Source organism: Lissotriton helveticus, chromosome 2_1, assembly GCF_964261635.1.
Source record: "Lissotriton helveticus chromosome 2_1, aLisHel1.1, whole genome shotgun sequence".
NCBI lineage: Eukaryota > Metazoa > Chordata > Amphibia > Caudata > Salamandridae > Lissotriton > Lissotriton helveticus.
The window spans coordinates 2,070,345,174-2,070,365,734 of record NC_136059.1 but is presented as its reverse complement, the minus strand read 5'-3'; positions in this window follow the sequence as shown (position 1 = coordinate 2,070,365,734).

The window sequence follows — 20,561 nt, the reverse complement described above, 5'->3', positions numbered from 1 at the left end:
CTATCTCATAAGAATCTTCTTCTATAGTATCAGACCCATTACCAGATCCTTCTTCATTGTCAATAACCCTTAAACTTGAAACAGGTTTAGGTAGCGTTTTTAATACATTCCTTCCTTCCACTCCTAAATGGTGTTTTAAAATAGCAAATTTTCTGTTGGAAACATAATCCTCGCCACCTATAGCTTCCAGGTAAGTAATAAAAGACTCCTTCCAGTCTTCCCAGTTCATTTGGGGTGTGCCAGGATCTTGCAGGAAGGTGGGAGGTGGCGCAATGACTTGAGAAGTCATTATGTACCAGGAGCTTGTATTTAAAAAAAATTAAGATTCTGAAGATGCTCTATATATGTATTATGAAATACGCTAAACCGTACAGACAGTTATTGATTAGTCAAAGAATTTGCGAATAAAATAAACTCGCCGGTTTAAAAAAAAAATCATCGTGGTTGGCAAAACGAAGAAACAATCAGCTTAAATAACGTGGTTGGCAAAAATCGCACTGCTATCACTTACCAAAAGATTGCGGCACGTATGCGTGACCTTTGCGTGAATTGCGTACACTCGAAGATGGCGGTACCCAAGCGTGACCTCACGTAGCGTCACGTAACACTTCCAGAGTGGACACAGAAGAATTCCAGGTCCTGCGCTCAGAGTTTCAGAGTACATTCAAACGATGCACCGAGGCCTCGCGCGACCCAGAAGTAAATGGCCAAATATAGGAACTTAGCCAAATATGACACACTCCAAAGGTCCTCGATCAAGCTCCAGATAACCTCGCCGGTGTCCGCACAACTCAGCACACGCTTGCCGACGAACCTCCACAACCAACAGTTCTCGTGGAATCCGTGAACTCCAACACAGCCAGAAAGGTAAGAAATTGTAAGTAGTAACTTACAGTCGCCGTCGCTGTGATGTCTCCTCCATAATTTACAGAAGGTCTTCAGTAAGTTTTTACAACGAGGTCATCAGTATGTTTTCCGAAGGGGGTCTTCGTCGTTTTTTTTTTATATGTTCCAAACTTCAAATAAGGATCTTGATCTCTTCTTATAAACGTTTATCCCATCCTCGTTGTCACTTTTGTAAAGAAGAGACCTTCATTGATGATTTAAGTTGAGTTTATTAAGATATAAGGAACAACACCCAACAGCTCCACTCGCCACCTCAAGCTGTCTTCTACTGGACTCCACACACCGGACTCCAGGAGTAGAAGCTCGAGGTTGCCTGGCAGCAATCATAACATAACATTAAAATGGAACACATACAATTCAGCAGTTATCTCAAGTAACTATAACCCATGCCCACAACATCATTGTTACTATCACTGCAATATTTGCAATGAAATTATTGAAGAGAATGCTGTGCATGGCGGGCATGACTTATAGTTCCTTAGGGCACTGAAATGTGAAATGTGGAGAAGGACATCACTAACCCACAATGCCATGAAGCATTCCCTTTTAATCTTCTTAATTATTACCTGTGAAGATATAGAATTTTCTCATAGATGTCTACACCCTCTTTGCATCCTGAATCCAAGACAATGGGCCCTTTCACCTACTTTGAGGTTATTCCTACAGGTATTCTCAGCATTGTGGTTGGGGCATCAACAATGCAGACAGTCTCCCTTCTTGTGTATTTCCAAAGATGGAAGGAGTAAGATGCTCAGCCAACACCATGTTGAACCTATACCACACAGAGATCCTCAATCAGGAGATAGGCTGTTGATGATGGAGGTCATGTAGACCTCAAACCTAAAATCCTTAAACATGGGACAGCTCGGTAAATCAAGACCCTCCAATGCAGGGTCCTTGGGCAAAATGTAAGCCACAATAAATCTGGGCTGAGTGTGTTTGGAAAATTCAGATTCTGCCTTTGCTCTCTGTCTTTTACTTCCTCCTGCTGGTATAACCAGTGAAGTGAATCTATCCCACCAATATGTGGTGTGCTTTCTGACTTATATCTTAGATGAATCTCTTATAAAAACTAGAACGAGAACCCTCTGCAGTGCAAGCCATACATAATTCATACAAGTTGAGCTTAATCTGGAACATTTGTTTTTGCTTCTTTAGCATAAACATTATTTGATAACATCCCAGTCACCTGTTATCTGCCATATTTTTACTAATTCAAAAAGAACAGTTGATGGACACAATGCAGAACAATGTCATACACTTACCCCCAGTACAGAGATCTGGGCCGAAATCCATTTTTTTGCTCACCATGCCATTCCTGTTTGGACCCAGCCATATGCAAATCAGTCTTGACACTGCACCTAATGGGAACAGTCAAGCCCGAACTGCCAGGCCAGGTACTTCCTGGACTGGAAACGAGCATCCAAGGACCGGTTTCAGGCTTTCTGCCCTCATCAGCCAGGATAGCTTGAGTCCAGTGGCATGGAGAGCACGGTACCCACGTCTGGGCATACCCGTCCCACTCAGGGTGACAAATGCAAAAAGAACAATAGATAGAAAGAATGCAGAACAATGTCATACATTCACCCCAGTACGGAGATCTGGGTCTAAATCCATCGTTTTTTTGCTCACCATGCCATTCCAGTTTGGATCCAGCCATATATGCAAATCAGTCTTGACCCTGTGCCTAATGGGAACAATCCAGCCCAAACTGCCGGGCTAAGTTTGTGTAGCATATTTTTACTAATGGCATGCTAGAATGGCCCTCATCTGATCAGTTAACTATGGCCATATTAGTATCAGGCTTAGGTATGAATAGTAAACCATGATATCCTCCTGATATATTAACAAAGAACCATTATGTCACTTCTGCTCAGTTTCTCTCTCTTAGTAATTAACTTTCTGACATACAAACCTACAATACACTTCCACACCTGAATCAACATACTAGCATAAAAACCTTATATTTCTACTTCGATACTATTGCTCCATGATTAGTAATCCTCAGACTACCTTGCTAAACTCCTCTAACTAGCGCCTTAAATGATGTCTTATTTTCCACTCTCCCAGAATTAATGCCCCTGTGCAGTCAAGAACAACCTCAGATCTGATCCACTACATTTACATCCTTTGTATGCACAGCTGAGATTACAGTACACTACAGTGCACAGACCTCAGACGTCCCTTGTTCCATTTAGAGCCCAATCTCTGGCAACACCCGCTAATGTACTACATTTTTCCATTCAGCAAAATGTGAATATTATAAAAAACCAAAGAATTTACCTTCTCTACCATCCAGATCAGAAAGAAAGATATATACTTTTAAAGCGATGAACTCTAAAAATGTCTAAACATACCAACTAAACATACCAACTGTTAATTAATGGCAGGTCTGCTCAAGTGCATGCTTGTGAAATTTCACATCTTAGTACACTCTTTACCCTGGACCTCTCTTTCTTCACTGAAACTTGGTTCTCCTAACTCATTAACATGATTTCATGTGCTAATTCCAGAGGTTTACGCCGTCCTCTACATAGACAGGCAGCATAAAAACTGAGGATGCCTACCTCTCATTTACAAAAAAACCCAACACAACGGCTCCATCCTACAATCTTCCCTCTGTAAAAATCAGATCACACCGAAATAGTTATTTGCTACCCACCATGTAATAATTTATCGTCCTTGAGCACTTCAAGGAACTTACCACCTACATTTTAAAAGATTCAATCAAAATTATCTCGGGAGATTTCAATATCCCGTGGAATATCAAAACTCCATTTTACATTCAAAATAAATATAATTTGCCTACTTACACAACCCTTCACTGCATGTCCCCTTGCAGACCTACAACAAGGAACGCACACTGGACCATTTTATTCACACCCACACATACATATCACTAAATGATCTAAGCCTTTCAACTGATCTTCACAACAACAGACAGTAAAGATAGTCCAAAAAATAATGAAATGACCTCTAAGAGGCATTTCTAGTCACCCGCTTAACAAAAATCGGAAAATATAAACACTTCCCATTCCACTGAAGACCTTATCAACTATCCAAACTAACAGCCTTTTATGTAAATACATCCACAAACTAGTCAATAACATTTTAATGTTACCTAGATAAGGGCAACCTTGTACCTGAGATGACCGGAGAGTTACACTAAACACGTTCTTATAAAGTATACACATATCTGAATTTGTAAGGATCCTCTTTTCTCATTTAAAAGTAGTCTTATTGTGTACAGTATTTTGTGGAAAGAGAAAGGTCATTTCTGTGTTTGAGGAAAAGCTTAATTTTGAAGTGAGGGTGTAACCTTTCCCCTAATTTACAATGTCTTTTTATGGACTTTTCATGTAGGCACTCTTTAGGAATGCTACTTTACTCTGCTTATGGAATTGTCACTCAGCACACTTTTATTATTGATAATCTGCATACAGATAAGGAAGTCTTAGATGAGAGGGCCGATATGCTACAGCCCATCAGTCAACTAGTAATATCTTGGTTGCTTGATGGAAGGTTGATGTGTTTTATTACGAAATATGTTTTTTTTTAGATTTAGGAATATAAAAGTAATTGTCGGTGTTAATTTATGAATACAATTAGGCTTGGTGCAGCAAGTCAAGTCGAGACATTGTCATTGGTTGAGCAGGAGAGTTGTTAGACTTGACATCTTTGGCGTGGTTTCCCCTGTCTTTTTGCCTCTACCTCCTGATTTTTTATGCTGTGCGGGATTTTATTTTTGCTACCTTAGATGCTTTGGGCACATTGCCACTGCTGATCAGTGTCACAGTGCAAGTGCTCCCTGCATAAAGTGTCATTACAATTTGTTCTTCCTGTTTGGCATATTTGATTTACTGGTAAGTCCCTAGTAAAGTGCAGTGATTATGCCAGGGCCTGTAAATCAAATGCTACTAGTGGGTCTGCAGCACTGATTGTGCCACCCACATGAGAAGGTATATCAGACCTGCCACCGCAGTGTCTGTGCGCAGTTTTTGAGCTGCCATGTCTACCTGGCAAGTGCACCCACTTGCCTGAACCTAAACCTTCATTTGTTCTACATGTAAGGCACCCAACATGTAGGCCCAAGGCACCTCCATGGGCAGGGTGCATTGTATGTGAAAGGTAGGACATGTACTGGTGTGTGTGACATTTCCAGATAGTGAAATACAGTGTATTTCGTTTTTCACTATTGAAAGGATATCTGTCACATAGGATAACATTGGGTATATAACTTGTAATATCCTACAAATATTTATATACATTGGAACAAGATAAAGAAATACATTTAGGCTCTCGGAACACAGAATTTAATTCCACATCTTTTAGTAAATATGGTTTATAAATTGTGTGTTTGAAAATGGCACTTTTAGAAAGTAACAATGAGGTATACGCAGCAAAAATGCACTCATGGATTCTAATTCAAACAATCTGAATCTAATATATAAGTGTGGTTCTGTGAATTCTGAACCCGTTTTATAAATGTCATGATTTCGTTACGAATTTGATAGTAGCAAACCGTAACTAGTGAGTTCGGCAAGCAGGAGTGATCTCGTCATGTTAGACCGACAGATTCACTATGTATTTGGAGATTTCGTTCCGAACCATGGGTTCCATTTTGTGCATGGCAGCCATTCTTTGGTTGCCCTCACATAGGCCGTCGACTGTGGCCGAACGAGTCCTTGGTACACGTACACGTTAGCTCGAGTTCGTGCTGACTTTTGGATGAACCAAGTGAACTGACCTCGTTGCCTGAAGCTGACCTTGCTAAACCAGTTCCCTGCCCGATAGCTGATCAAGATTAAGGATCAGAGCACAGGACATTGTAAAGTTTAATATACACACACATCCCTTATCCTGCTCTGTATCTGTTTCTGTTTCTTCCTTTATGGCCTCTTTATGACATGGGTTGTGGTCCTTTATTATGGGTATTGTCCGACTTATGTAAGAAGGAATGTTGGGCTTTTCTGTATAATTAATGGTGGGCCGGACAACCGAAAAGTGGGTTTGCCATTATGCGATACCTTTTGTAATAATGCCTATGATTGGACAAATTGTAAATAATGGGTGTTTGTCCGGAATGTGAGTTTTTTGGCATAAAAGGGATGACTCGTTTTTACAAACTTGAGGAGTCTCCTACGAATATACACGGTGTTGTACTTCATGGACTTCTGTTTCTGGCTGCAGCCAATAAATTCGATCTTTGACGCCACCAAGAAGTATCTCGTGTCTCTGTATTCTAAGACAGGTGAACCTGAAGACTTTGGGCGTGCCCCTGGCGCCGCTGGATACTAAAAAGCCCAGTTCTTCAGTTGGCGCCCAACGTGGGGCGACTTCAGTGGTACCGGTCCAAGCCCGAAGATTGCGAGGAGCTTTGTGAGGAAATTCCGGAGAGGGCCCCCACTTCATCGACCCCGGTATGTCGAACGTGGACTGAAGGTTTTTGCTGCAAGGCTTCCCGCTTTTCCTGGCGGCTACGAAGGACTGCTGCCCTGACTGTCGCCCTGTCTTGGACCCCCCCCTTGTGATGATTCGTACGGCGAGATAATAGACAAGTCTTCTGGTGGCGTGACTGATACCTTAGCTAAGTATAAGTGGGTCGCTCCCAGTCCATTGTTTGGGTTTCTTTGGGTCTTTGATTTGGTTCTTGCAATTACCAAAGCCGAGGGACTCGTACATTTACGAGACTATCGTTTGTGATAAATCCCTTGAAGTTTGAAGATAGATTAGTGAGCGAAGATGCCTGGTCTTAGCAAAATTAGGAAGATATTTTGCTGTGGTCGTAACAGGGATTCCCGGTTAGAAGACTCATGTCCGATACCTCCGGTTGGAACTCCGACTTATGAGCTCTATTCTAAACATGGGGTGGGTCCCATTACGTTTAATAAAGTATGGGTCCGCTACACTAGGAAAGATGGTGTCTTACGATGGCCTCAACATGGTAGTTTCAATACCGAGATTTTGAATAATTTGGAAGCTGTAATATTTAGGAAGAAAGCCCGGCCGGCAATGTTTGACTCTTTCCGCCTTTGCATAAGGAAGCCAAACAACAAGAAATTAAAGAAGCTAAAAGAGATAAGAGAGAAAAGGGTGTATCGATAATGCAAGCTGCTAAGCAGTTTAAAGAAAATGAAGAAGATCAAGCGACTGAGGAGTTGCATAGGCAACATAATATGGCCATCGATAAATGTTATCCAGTTTTGCCATCTCTTCTACAAAGTGCAACAAAGGACCCTGAAAAGGATCCTTTGATGTCACATTTGTTGAGATTACCACCCCCTTATGTGCAGAGTGCTACGGCACCTCCGCAACCTCCTGCTCTTGCTCAGCCGCCTGCTCCTCCTCAGCTGGTTTTTCCTCCTACGGCGCAGCCTCCTCTGGGGCCACCTCAAACTTCTTTGTCTTACTCTCCTATACCTTCGACTTCTCTTACTACTACTGCCACGTTTCTATCACCTCAAAATACTTTGTCTCCTGTCCTTATGACAGCTTCTCCTTCTGCTCGACAAAGAATGACTGATACTGTTACTGGTCTTTTGTCTCCTTTCTTTGGGTCATTGAGTATGACCCCTGTTTCTGCACGTAAACAATTACGTAGCCAGCTTCCTGGTCCCGAAGAACGGGAAGTGTTAGATCTTTTGGCTCATAGATGGGTTTCAAATATCTTGAGATATGATCTAGAGTCAGTTATGGATGTCTTCCAACAGTGGGAAGTACCGAAGCAAAGGTACGTTTTTGATGTTATGTGTACTTTCCTCCGCGGGAATGGGAAGATAATGAATCGGGTCAGGTCCCATTGGAGTTACTTAATGTACAGTCCGAGTTTGCGAAAGGGACGATAGTGGGTCCCGGCGTTGAGAAAGCAGTTCCGACGATACTCGCGTTTAGGAGCGAGCTTCCTTCTCAGCCACTGTTTGAGTCTGATCCTTCTGTTAGGAGAAAAATGAGACAGTATCCAATGAGGGAAGTTCCTCCAGTATGGCGCGATGCGGTAGCTGCTGGTTTGAATAATAATGCCCCAGCTGTACCAGCACATTTCCAAAGAGTATGGGTACATGTTACGTGGAAGAGAGTTGAGGTTTTGGCTCTTAAACAGTCTTTACCTGATCCCAGTAAGAATCCGGCTGGATATTACAAGGAGTTGTTCTAGACAGTTGACGCATGCATCATGAATTTAGCTGACATAGACATGTTGTTGGGTAACGTGGTTCCTCAAAATTTGTGGACGAAGATTCGTCATGAGGATCATGCGCCAGAGTTAGGTGATACATGGGTGAATATCGCTGCTGCGGATGGTAGACAGGTTGGTGGATCTAAGCCTGAGCCTTTAGTCGCAGATTTACCTGGCAGGATTATCAATCTTATGAAGACAATGATGCCGGCTTTACAAGTGAATTGGGATAAATTAGCCGCATGTAAGCAAAAGAAAGATGAAAGTGTGTCTGATTTCTTCACTAGGTTTGAGGAGACATTCATAGATCATAGTGGTCAGGATATGAGTAAGGAAGGCAGTCAGAGGTTATTTGTGGACAAGTTTATCTTTAATTTATTACCCGAGCTTTGTAATAAGTTGAAAGATTCTGAGAGTTCATGGGCTGTTTCTCCATCGGCCCAGATATTGGCGACTGCACAGTACTACGAGAATAGGGACAAGAATGAGAAAGATAGAGTAGAGAAAAAGACTAAAGATTTAAAGACAAAGGTTCTGTTGCAGCAGGCGTATCTGCCTCGCCCGACTCAACAAGAGTCACAGCAACGTTCACAGTTTCAGCAACAGCCACAGTTTCAGAGGATATCACAGAAGCCTGAGTATTTTCCTCCAAGGCCGCCGTTAGGTCCGAATCAGTGTGCGTATTTTTTCGTATTGTAAGGAGGACGGTCATTTCAAGAGTGATTGTTCTGTTTTACGACAGCGTGCGAGTGGTATGTCGGTTCCAAGAGGTCGTGGTAGTTTCCAGCAAGTATCAAGGGCAGGAGGGCGTGGCGCGTTTCCTCAGAACGAGCGTTCCTTTCCCCCACAGAATTCTGTTAATTATTTTGATCAGCAGAATGTTCTGATGGTACCTTAAGGGTAGATGGTTCATGCTTTAAGCTTCCGAATGGCAATACGACTGCAGAGTATGCGGTTATGACTTTGCACACGATCGTTGAAGCTTCACGTATTCCACAGAATTCAGCTCAAGCAGCAGAATTGATTGCACTGACAAGAGCGTGTGTGTTGTCAAAAGGAAGAAGAGTGACTGTGTATACCGATAGTCAATATGCGTTTGGTGTCGCCCATAACTTTGGGCGATTGCGGAAGGAACGTGGATTCCTTACTTCCCATGGTACAAAGATTCAGCATGGACAGTTGGTGAATGAACTTCCTGAGTCACTTACGTTGCCGACACAAGTTGCAATTGTGAAATGCAGTGCACATAAGAAAGTTACAGATGACGTTAGTCGTGGTAATGCGTTTGCGGATGAAGTAGCGAGAGAAACGGCGAAAGATGTGACGAGTCGAATGTATGTTGCAGGTCCAGCGAGATGGGTTCCGGATAGAGGAATGTGTGAAGACACAATAGAGAGTGTGAAGTTGATTCAGGCTGAAGCTACTGAGAAAGAATTGAGTGTGTGGAGAGAGAGTACGGGAATGTTGGACTCGACTGGCTGTTGGATTGAGTTGTCGGAACACCAGCGATGGTTGTTGCCTGATGCGTATGTGCTTGCAGTGGTCACGATGGCACACGGAATGGCTCACATTAGTGCGAAAGGGATTTGTAAGTTGTTGGCTCCAGTGTGGGAGAATGGTGGAATTCCTAAGTGTGTGAAGAATCTGGTCAAGAACTGCATGGTTTGTCTGATGCATAATCCTGGCAAGGGAACCCCAACCCCAGCAGGTCACTTCGCGCCTCCGACGTATCCGTTCGAGGTGTTGCAATTGGATTTAATCCACATGGAGAGATGTAACAATCTGAAATACGTCCTTGTGGTTGTCTGTGCCTTTTCAAGATGGGTAGAGGCTTATCCCCTAAGGGATAACACTGCTTTATCCACAGCTAAAGTTCTGCTCAAGGAATTCCTCCCTAGGTTTGGTTTGCCAAGAATGGTGTGGAGTGATAACGGAAGTGAGTTTGTGGGCCAGATCATGAAGAAAGTGTGTGAGGGTTTGGGCATAAGGCAGAAATGTCATGCTGCGAATCACCCCCAATCAGCTGGTTTAGTCGAGTGCTTTAATGGCACTCTGAAGCTTAAGTTAGCCAAGATTCAGGCAAGTTCTGGTCTCCAATGGCCCGATGCATTGCCGTTGGCACTTTTGTCAACTAGAACTACAGTGCATTCCCGAATAGGACTTAGTCCATACGAAATTGTGTTTGGTCGCCCGGCAAATGTGTGGGGAGTGCCAAGACCAACGAAGTTCAGCGACATCGAAAATCCTGTGTTGGTTGATTACTTGAATGATCTGATGGCTAAATTACGCGTTTTATATCAACAGGTTCGCAAGCATCTGAAGATCCAGGTCACACCATCAATCCTGGAGATTGGATATTAGTGCGCAATTTCCAGCGGACCAAGAACATTCAGCCCCGTTGGACCGGCCCATACCAAGTACTTTTATCGACACGAACAGCAGTAAGAGTCCACGGCAAGAAAAATTGGATCCACGGCGTACATTGTATGAAGGTACCTTTACCCTTACCGTACGACCAGTGGATCCGTGATGGTATTGGTGATTCAGAAAGAGTGCCGAAATTTATGCCGTTTAGCGACGCACATTTGGTAGGGACCAGGTCTGAGCGAGAGGACGACGATATCTTGCAAGCAGCTGTGCCTCCGCCTTTGAGATTGGACACCACTGAGCCTGAATTGTTGTTCCGAGATCAGACGGTGCCTGGTAAAGGCCGTTATAATTTGCGACCGAGAAAAAATGGACTAATAAAAAAATAATCTCTTTCTGCTCTTTCTGCACTCTCTCATCCAAGAAGCTGTTTTTTTTTTTCCTTTTTCCTTTTTCGAACCACCATCCGGGTTCAGCTGTAGGGTCGCGGTATCAAAACTTGGAGTGGCAAACCGTGTAGACACAAGGTCGACGGTTCTGGTTGGTTCTAGGGCGTTCCCTAGACTTACAGAAGCACACCTGAGCGAAGAAAACCAACTGCCGCAAACAGCATGGTTAGAGGATGGAGTTTTTTTTTTTAGATTGAGAGAGCTGTTGCAAAGATGAACTTTAAGACAAAATTGTGCAATTTTATTTGTAACAAATGTTTTTTAATAACGTGTCTTATAGTGTTTTTCAGCATGACGTTGTCTCTGATGGGTGGGATTGTTTTTGCTACCCAATTGATATTTGCACCAACCTCCCAACCTATGTCTTTCCCTACTACTATTTCTTTGCATTCGTTCCACACTTTACCTGAACATGAACTGATTAGAAGGTCAGAGTTTATTAATAATTCCTTTGTACAACTCCTGCATCAACACCAGTTCAGTTGGTAGTGAACACCACTAATTGTTGGGTGTGTGGTCTTATGCCACATACTACGGATAGAGTTATTCCCTATTTGGTTCTGCCATTCAGTTACAATGGGTTTGTATGGGCATATCAGACAATGTTTATTTATGCCAACAAAGTCTATCCCCTGCGTTCCATGAAAGATAACTCAAGTAATGGTGCCTTAGTGAAGGGATTAACAGATATGATCAGAGATATCGATACATATGAGACTATTCCTAAAGATGAGGCATTAGCTTATATCGGATGGAACGTGACTGGATATAGTGTTAGTCTGAATGAAAAGCAGAGACGAAAAAGGTCACCTCCGATCTGGATCGTACCCCATCGGGGTCATTTTTGTCTGCAAGGTAAAGGCAAGAATCCGAGAGCTCAGTTAGGGAAGAGTGTTTGTACTCAGACGTATGTCTTTGCGTTCCAAACTTCCCCACCGTTTTTAGCAGCTGAGGGCATGTATTTTGTTTGCTATGTTAGAGCATACACATGGTTGCCCCCTGATTTTTCGGGAACCTGTTATGTTGCATATTTGTTACCTCCTACGTATACTGCTGCTGCAGATTGCCACAGAACGAGAGTTGTTAGGGGTGTCTTCAATCAGGGATACCACGGGACAAGAAGTGGGAGACTTTCTCAAGGGTTTCCTACCGTTTTGGGGACCTATGGCAAATAGTAGAAACATACGGCAATTGACGAGAGTGGTTGAGTCCACCATAAATGAAACTGCCGGTGCCCTTAGTAATTTGACCGCTGAGCTTCAAGCGGATCGCCTTATGACATTACAGAATCGAATGGTTTTAGATGTCATACTTGCAGACAGAGGTGAGGTATGCAAATTGATCCAATCGAGCTGCTGCGTTTTCATACCAGATAATGCTCCTACAGTATACCAGGCCATTTCTAGGTTACATAAGATCTCCAAGTCTATATATGAGGATAAAGGGGATTGGTCGTTGACTGGATGGTTCTGGGGGCTGTTATCAACTTGGGGATGGAAGATTCTGATGATCATCGGGATGATTTTAGCGATTCTTTTCTCGTGTTGTCTCTGTGTACAGTGTGGTCCTGCCATATGTGGCCTTTGTGCTACTACGTGTGTTAGAGGACCTGTCTCGAGAGAAGTACTGAGTAATAGGATGATGCTCCAACAGCATCTCGATGATCTGATGAATATTGACGTCGATTCAGACGCAGACTGAGTGATTGCCTATGTAAGGGCAAAAGGAGGGGCTGTGGTTCTGTGAATTCTGAACCCGTTTTATAAATGTCATGATTTAGTTACGAATTTGATAGTAGCAAACCGTAACTAGTGAGTTCGGCAAGCACAAGTGATCTTGTCATGTTAGACCGACAGATTCACTATGTATTTGGATATTTCGTTCCGAACCATGGGTTCCATTTTGTGCATGGCAGCCATTCTTTGGTTGCCCTCACATAGGCCGTCGACTGCGGCCGAACGAGTCCTTGGTACACGTACACTTTAGCTCGAGTTCGTGCTGACTTTTGGATGAACCAAGTGAACTGACCTCGTTGCCTGAAACTGACCTTGCTATACAAGTTCCCTGCCCGATAGCTGATCAAGATTAAGGTTTAGAGCACAGGACATTGTAAAGTTTAATATACACACACATCCCTTATCCTGCTCTGTATCTGTTTCTGTTTCTTCCTTTATGGCCTCTTTATGACATGGGTTGTGGTCCTTTATTATGGGTATTGTCTGACTTATGTAAGAAGGAATGTTGGGCTTTTCTGTATAATTAATGGTGGGCCGGACAACCGAAAAGTGGGTTTGCCGTTATGCGATACCTTTTGTAATAATGCCTATGATTGGACAAATTGTAAATAATGGGGGTTTGTCCGGAATGTGATTTTTTTGGCATAAAAGGGATGACTCGTTTTTACAAATTTGAGCAGTCTCCTACGAATATACGCGGTGTTGTACTTCGTGGACTTCTGTTTCTGGCTGCAGCCAATAAATTCGATCTTTGGCGCCACCAAGAAGTATCTCGTGTTTCTGTATTCTAAGACAGGTGAACCCGAAGACTTTGGGCGTGCCCCTGGCGCTGCCCGGTTCTTCATAAGTTTTAACTAATTATCTGAAAATCACGTGTGCACCAGGTGAGGGGCTCTGCGGGCCACCTAGTTAAAAGAAATGCGAAATAGAATACCAGGAAATGTATCCGGGTTTACCCAGTGCACTACAACCTCTTCACATTATATTGTACAAAACAGAATCAAAAAGTAATCACAAAATTATCTGGTATAATTCAATACACAACAGTATTCTAAACAATTCTTGACTGGATCCAGAGATTGCGAATGAGATCTTCAAACCACGAGGTTGGTTAAAATTTGCTTTTATTCTTAATCTTCGCAGATAAAGTTCAAATATGAACAAATAATGCAGCTTGTTTTCAGCATACAGTAACAAAGCTTCACAAGTCCCAATGCATTTCGGGATTTTAACCGAAGCCCTTCATCAGGGGAATCTGCAATATGTAAATATACAAATTCAAATCAAATGAGTTCAACTATGTACAATGATTGGCAAATTGCATGAATCGACTGACATTTTAACTCAAGAAAGTTAAAAAAAGTTGAAGAAAATAAAGAGAAAAAGAGAAAGAAATGATTACTAAGAACACTGCCTGCATAAGTACACGCTAAATATTGCAAAAAGGCTCCTCGAATACCATGTGTACCCGTGAAATATAGATCATAATGCATTAGACCACCATGCAAAAACCTCAATTTGAACTCATAATAATGAACAGTGAAGTTAGTAACAAACGAAATAAAAAAAAAATTATGTATCTTATGTCTGCCCTACTGCAGGAACATGAAGATTCATACCAGAAGGCCAGAGTGCTTAGACTCAAAGCCGAAAACCGCAACCAGCGGACAAACACCGTGTTCTGCCAAACAAAGAACAAATAGACATTGCAACATTAGTCACCCAAAAATAAACGACCGAATGCCACCATGCTAGCATAAGCAAGCTTACCTATCTCAAAGTTATTCACCACCACCTTTCTCAATCACAACGTAGTTGAAATGCCTGCAAGCGAAATTGGTATGAAAAATGAAGCCTCCACTGGCATTCCCCAAAGCAGAGTTAATGAAAGTGAAATAGAACAAGAATTAGAAAGGAACTCACCACCAGCAGTGAACAGCCTGTCTTAAACAAACTCTCAATCGACACCGGCTAGGAGTAATGCTCTCTTTCTTAAACGCCATAGATATGAGTTTCAGAAAGGGTTGAGTAATAGACATAGAAATGAGACTGAAAACACGGAAGGGTGTCCAGTTAGATTGTGAACACAATGAGAGGGTAAACAAAATAAAACTTAAAGAGAACCGGCAGATGCAAAGAAAATATAATAAAATAGTGAATAGATCAAGCACAACACTAAGAGAATGAGCTTAATGCTTTGACACAAAGAAAAGGTATACTAATGTGTATATGTGTATATATATATATATAAATAAAACCTTATCTAATACATAAACAAACTATCTAAAATGAAACAACCATCCAGGTATACAGTTAGCTTTGACATGAATTGAAATAAAATGCAAACATGAATTATAAGAAACATGCAAATTCAAATTTATCGTTAAGTCCTTTAGGAGATAGTGTTTGCATAAACCAAATCCAGTGTGACTCACGTTGAGATAATGCCTTTGACATATCTCTATCCGAAAGGTTCTCAACAATTTTAGGCACTCCAATTCTAAGCTGTTCAATAGAGTTTTGTTCTGTCTGCCAGCGTTGTGCTAATGGCGAACTCATTGTCTTTGTCCTAATCCAGCTTTTATGCTCAATTATTCTGGTGCGGAGAATCCTCTCCATTTTGCCTACATAATACATGTCACATGGACATCTGATTACATAAATACCATGATGACTGTTACAATTGGCATTAAAGTATAAAGAAATCTTCTTGCCTGTGTGAGGATGTCGTAGACTATTACCATAACCACATTGTTACAATGCGAGCAATTCATGCATTTAGATATTCCTTTAAATGAAACTTTACTGATGTCTAGAGGTTTGTTTAACATTTCTTTAAGATTCCGTGACCTTCTGAAAGCAAATAACAGGGGACTAGAGAACATGCCCATAAAATCTGGTTCAGATTGAAGCAAATCCCATTTTTACAAAATGTTTTTTTCACAAGGTTGGACTGGGTAGAAAAAGTAGAAACAAACACCTCTCTGACCAGAGAGGGAGACAATATTCTTTTTTTTAACGAGTCTTCAAGATGTAAAGCTAGTGCTCTACTCTCAGCCTGGTCAATTACTTGTTGGGGAAAACCCCTGTTCAGGAACTTCTGCTTTGAGTCTCTAATGGTCTGCAAACCTAGCTCTGTATCCGAAGTAATATGTCTAATTCTCAGAAACTGAGTAAAAGGAAGGTGACATTTCAAAGGCCAAGAGTGAAAGCTGTGGTACAGTAGGGCATTGTTTCGATACATAGGTTTCTTAAAAACAGTAGTCTCAATGGTGGCACCTGCAAGTCTGAGCATGACATCCAAAAAAGCCATACATTGAGACTCAATCTGAGATGTAAATTGAATTCTAGGGTTGCTGGCATTCAACTTCATAATCTGTGCTTCTAGTTCACTTCGTGGCCCGTGCCAGAGAAGTATATCATCTATAAAACGTCTGTATGCTATCAGGTTCGAAACACCAATGTCTCAGTCAGCTGCCTTTCGGAAAACACCTCCCGTGCCCGATGACTCCTTCGTGGCGTCATCCGATTCTGCTGCTGCAGCGGCCTTCTTCCGCGGCTGGGCATAGCCGCTAAATATCAACAAGAAAAGGTTGCCCCACTGGAAGAAGCCAGAAGGTAAGTACAAGTATTCCGTTCTTTATTTCAAGGCAGCTGCATTCATTCAAAGCCGAAGGGAACAATCATGCAAGTTTCATCAGCCAGACTGGTTTCTGGAATCCCATCCCTTCATCAATGGCGTTCTGTGCATAGCAAGCGATTTATCACGTGCACTGATCTTATTCAAAGAGCCTGCCCCAGTGGGCGTGGCTCTATTCACAGCCTTCTGGTTCTTGTAGTGCGCTGTTGTTCCGCTCAAGTCAGTGCGTCTGCTAACACAGAGATTCAAAAAGGTTTACAGGCTCCTGTGGGTTTGTTGTTCAATTCTGTTTTAAACACCAATGTCTCAATCAGCTGCCTTTCGGAAAATACCTCCCGTGCACGATGACTCCTTTGTGGCGTCATCCTGGTCTGCTGCTGCAGCGGGCTTCTTCCGCGGCTGGGCACAGCCGATAAATATCAACAAGAAAAGGTTGCCCCACTGGAAGAAGCCACAAGGTAAGTACAAGTATTCTGTTCTTTATTCCAAGGCAGCTGAATTCAGTGAAAGCCGAAGGGAATAATCGTGCAATTTTCATCAGCCAGACCAGTTTAAGAAATCTTATCCCTTCATTTACTGTGAACCTGCTTGAAGAAGAATCTGCAAGGGCATGTGTGTGTTGGCCTCCTGTTCTGAAGTCTCAGGGACACAAAGACTTTACCCACAGCTCCCCTGAACTTTATTGCTGCTAGTTCTGACCTGCCAGGAGGAGCCTATTGCAGTTTAGGGCCTCTGGTGTTTGTCCCTGCTGTTGGGAGCTGGAGGAAACTTAAGAGAAGCAAGAACACCTGTCTCCGACACTATTAGCTACGCTTCTGTGATGCTGCGATTTGCACCAAGGCCAGGGTCACTGCTTCTGAAGCACACAACACACAGCTTAGCCTGCAGCGCTGCTATGACACCCTTTGACGCCTACCGATGTCTGCAGTTCTTGGCATTCCCCACACCAGGGCTTGCATAGACTCCGTCACTGCCAGCGATTGCATCCTGTTATTGCGGCGCCAATAACCACCAAGGGTGACTCCATAACCATGCTCCCTTGTTCTGGACACAACACATTGCCTCCTCGCAGACACAATGCCTCGCCTTCCCCATGGCAGTCAGGGAGCAGACCTCAGCTCTGACCTCTCACCTCGACGACACTGTGCATCATCATAGACTTAGTTCACAAGGTACTGATTGTTTGGTTGTCCATGTGACTCTGTGCCCGACACTGCGCACCTCGCGGTCGGTGCTATACTTTGGATTTATTGGTGTCACGATGTTGCAATAGCCCCGGGCGGAGCTATTTGTTTTCTACAATCTTCACTTTTGCAGTAACTGTTCTAAAGTCATATTTTATCATCTGTATGTTGGATTTTTGTCATTTTGATCTTGTTGAGTTTAGATAAAGACACTTTATTTTTTCTAAACTGGTATGGTGTCCATATGTGGTATTATCTCTGTATTACTGTGTGTTTTGAGTACAAATACTTTACACATTGCCTTTGGGATAAGCCTGTCTCCTCGTACAAAACTACCAAGGTGGTGAGGAGGGGTTATCTAATGTGTGTATCCCCTTTATCCTGACTAGAAGCAAGGGTCCCTAGTTGGACAAGGGTACCTACCTCTGTCAACTAGAGACTCCAATTTCTAACAAGAGGTATGCATGTGTCATGCTTCAGGAATGGAGATTAACTAATGTTGCATCTCCTAGTTTCATTGGTGGCACTGGTTGAAAGGACTAATGCCCTAATATGAAAGCAGGGATTGCTTGAAACGGAGCATATGTATTTATGTTGGAGCAATAGTAGGGTGACTGTCCCTACCTAATACGTCTTCCCACATGGCTCAGTAGTTCTATGTATTGCTCAGACCCTTTCAGCTCTCAAGTGACACAACAATAAAGTATGAAATTGAAGGGGGCTGAAATCAAAGTAAGCGTGTGGCATAAAGATAAGGCAGCACTTTTTTCGCATTGAATGTACAAATGAAAAGAAAAGAATACATTGGTCTGTATGGATTTGTTTTTTAAGCAGCTTACAATTCTTCAGGTACAGTTACCTAACATCAGTACTGGTAAATTCATTCTAACAAGCCCTGGTGGTGCAATGGGTGACCTAGATGCACGTTTGTATTGCAGAAGAGGCTTCAGATGCATGTCGAACTGGCTTCATAATTTGGATCATTTGCATGGATGTGTCCCTGAAGGCAAATAAGGAACATATTTATCATTGCTCCTGCACCATATTGAGTAGAATGTGAAAGGGCAAAGAAGCTCGTCAGAGGCATAGTGATTGTGTGCTACGCATGTGATGCAACATAGTTAGCACTCCCCCGTGAATCCCTGGACACCACCTTCCACCCCACCAGATATGTCCCCTTTATGGCAGACACCTACTATATCCACTTGCAGAGGACATTCTTGTCTTCCTTTGAAAATGAGGTCTGATGTGCTGGCTGTGTAGCCAGAGCAACATCTTTGACTGTTGCTATTTCCACTTTGATGAGAGGCCATTTTCCTCTGTAATTGGGCACACAGTCCCTGTTTGATCTGAGGGCATACATTTGAGGGTGGTTTGTGAGGCAAACAGGAGAAGTACATCTTATGAGTAATATGATCACTCGCATCCAGGACCAAAGTAAACATATTTAATCATGGGTGCTTGTAAAATACAAAGATTAATCATATAAAGTATAAAAGCAAACTGGTGGCAAACAAACAAAAGCATCAGATGATGCAGTGGTCAATATTGTTGCAGGTGAAGCAATAGTGGCAAATGGAAAAGAGAAAACTGAACCTAATTTCAATTATAATGAAACCATAAATTGCAATACATATAAAAAATGGTGTCACATGCTCATGGTAAAGGAATGTTCATGAAACAAAAGTAAAATGTTTTATTGCATGTAGGATGGTTGCTACAAAACACTTTATGAAGAAGAGAACCAAGAGCAATTGTCGTCATCCTAAAAGCATGCAATGAATGCTTAAATTAGAAAACTAGGGCTGGTGCTGTTGATACATGCAATCATTTTGTGGGAATCTAGGCCGATGTCGACCAACCCTACGAAGATGCGATTTCTCCAAGAATACAAGGATTGAAATGTCATAAACACCAGAGTGTTTTATTTAACTTAACAGTTACTCGCCATAGAGAGGTACAAAGAACAAAGTGGGCATTCAACTTGAATCTGTCCTACACCAATTAAGCATCATCCATCTATTTTGCCTTCATGCGTGTGTGGAGGAATGGGGGGATATAGAGTCTGACTATATGCAAGTTTTAATATATATGTTTTAAAAGTGTTTGTAACTTCCTTTTTGCATGTTCTTTTCATAAATACTTGGAAGTCTGCTGGTCCGTGTGTGCGTTGAAAGTTGCATGTCTGGAAGTGTGCTTACTGGCACAGTAGATTTGGTAATATGTGTGCATGCATGCCGTTAGGCCATGGTTACTTCCCAGGTGCCAAAACGTTTGATGTGGGATGTGCCGGAAGGCTGCATTGATGCCAGTGGAGTGGCAGCCAGGCGAAGGGGTTGGGAAATTGAGAGTAAGGTGAATGTAGGGAAAGCAAATCATACACATCTTGTGGCTTAATTAAACAATATTCAACCAGAAAACCTGGGACTATTCCTGGCTTCCCCACTTTACCAAATTGTGTTATCCTAGGCAAATGTTCTTCATGTATATATGTATATGAGGTTTCAGGCCACACACAGAGTGCATATAACAACTGACTTGCCTCTTTAGTTCACTATTGGCATTGCTGTCAGGGTAGGGGAAATACATAATATTTCTAAATTCATGTTTGAAAGCCATCTTGAATACTTCTAAATGCACTGATAAAATCAGTTGCACTAAGAAAATATGGTTGTGCATGTTAATTAATTACACTTTTTGAATTTTGAAGAAACTGCTATATTTTTACACTTTAGGTGCAAGATGAGTTTAAAAGGTGGTGTTTCTGGGAGCGTGGCTAACTGCCTGACATGGCGGATGCAGATTGAAGAGGCTCCAGAACCCGGGGATATTAATCCTGTTCAGCCGGTGCAGATTGAGCTGCATCGACCCACCAATTGGTGTGCTGCTGCTCCTGTGCTCCAATGCGGAGGCTCTTGCCCCAGGGGGTACGCTGGGGCAAGAGCTTGTGCAGTGCTGGGGCCTGGCTGGAGAGGAGTGGCCAGGGCCGGCGTGGGGACCAGATCGCCAAACCTGGTGTCGTTGTGGGCTGGAGGTCGAGGGTTTATGGATCGGCTGAGCTCCTGTTGCTGGTATCGACAAGCCGACCTTGGTGGAGCGGCGCTG